Here is a 1,885-nt window from a genome sequence, read left to right as displayed (position 1 = left end):
GCTCACAAGTCGAGATACTCAATTCATCCAGGTACCACCAAGATGTATCAGGATTTAAAAAGAGACTACTAGTGGCCAGGAATGAAGAATAATGTAGTAAACTATGTCAGTAGGTGCATAACTTGTTTACAAGTCAAAGCTGGGCATCAGAAAGCCTTAAGGGAAGATGCAGCCACTGGAGATACCAGAATGGAAATGGGAACACATCACCATAGACTTCATAACTAAGCTACCTTGTACAACTAAGCATCATGACACCATATGGGTGATAGTGGACCGTTTGACCAAAAGTGCTCACTTTCTGCCTATACGAGAGGCTATCTCATCAGAAACGTTAGCAAGTTTGTTTATCAAGGAGGTTGTGACTAAGCATGGAGTGCCACTGTCGACTGTGTCTGATAGATATGCTCGATTTACTTCGAGATTCTGGAAAAAGTTCCATGAAGCTATGGGAACGAGATTGAACATCAGTACGGCGTATCATCCTCAAACAGATGGACAATCTAAAAGGATGATCCAAACCCTTGAGGATATGCTACGTGCTTGCGTTCTAGACTTTGGAGGAAGTTGGGATGATCATCTGCATCTGGCAGAGTTCTCCTATAACAACAACTACCATTCAAGTATTGGTATGCCACCATTTGAGATGTTGTATGGAAGGCGTTGTAGGACTCCTATATGTTGGGGAGAGATTGGTTAGAAAGAGATTGGAAGTTTAGAAGTTGTGAAAAAAACCTCGTCAAGGTTCGATCAGGTCAAGGAAAGACTGAAAGCTGCTCAAGACCCCAAAAGTCATATGCTGATAAGCGGCGATGACCGATTGAGTTCAACGTTGGTGACAATGTGATGCTCAAGGTCTCGCCCTGGAAGGGAATTATTCGTTTCAGGAAGAGTGGAAAGCTAAGTCCTAGGTACTTTGGATCGTTTAAGATCATAGATCGTGTGGGTGAAGTGGCTTACAAGTTAGATTTACAAGAAGGGTTGGAAGGAATTCATTCTACCTTTCATGTTTCTCACTTGAGAAAATGCCTAGCCGATGACACGTCGCATGTGCCATTAGTAGACATTGAGGTTGATGAAAAGTTAAACTATATCGAGCAGCCTGTAGAGATCGTTGACCGTAAAGAGAAGCTGCTTAGTCAAAAAAATATTCATTTGGTGAAAGTGATATGGAAGCATCGTAAGGGATCATATGCCACTTGGGAAGTTGAGGAAGAGATGCGCAAGTTTTATCCAGATTTGATTATGTAATAGATAGGTTTCGGGGACGAAACCCCTTTAAGGAGGGAAGACTTGTAACATCACGTTTTTTTCTCGTTTCGGTTAATAAAATAAAATGTGAGTTATTAGGAGTTGGGCTTGTGTTGGGTTAAGTAATATGGGTAATGGACTTGGGTTAATAAGGAAATGGGGAAAATACCATGGGTTTAAGACCATGAACCATGATATAAATACCATAATTACCATTAATTAATTTATTCTCATCCATTTCATACACCACCCAAAACACAAACTTAAGCTCTTTCTTCCTTTCTCTAAAACGAAACCAAGAAGAAGAATCGATTCCCACCCGAGGTAATGATTGTATGATATTGTATGGATCCAAACCCGCAAGATCTAGTCGCGAAACGACGAGCAGACACCCTAAATCATTTAAGTTATGAGATCCGGATGGAATCGGGTATGAACCGATCAAAAGATGAGCTTAGGGGTCACCCTATCTTAGATCTGGATCGAATGCGACGAAAAACGTTGAAAAACGGTGGAAAACAACTGAGATCTCGCTTTTCCGGCGAGATCCCGGTATCCAGTGATGACAGCGTCGGAAAGGCGGCGCCGGAGATGCGGGTACAAGGTTAACGCATGTCAGAGAATGTTTTTGACA

This window comes from Bidens hawaiensis, unplaced genomic scaffold (assembly GCF_021521415.1).
Source record: "Bidens hawaiensis isolate Kalapana, Puna unplaced genomic scaffold, B.hawaiensis_p1.1 tig00419530_1, whole genome shotgun sequence".
Lineage (NCBI taxonomy): Eukaryota > Viridiplantae > Streptophyta > Magnoliopsida > Asterales > Asteraceae > Bidens > Bidens hawaiensis.
The sequence above is the reverse complement of the archived record's forward strand: the minus strand, read 5'-3'. Positions refer to the sequence as shown.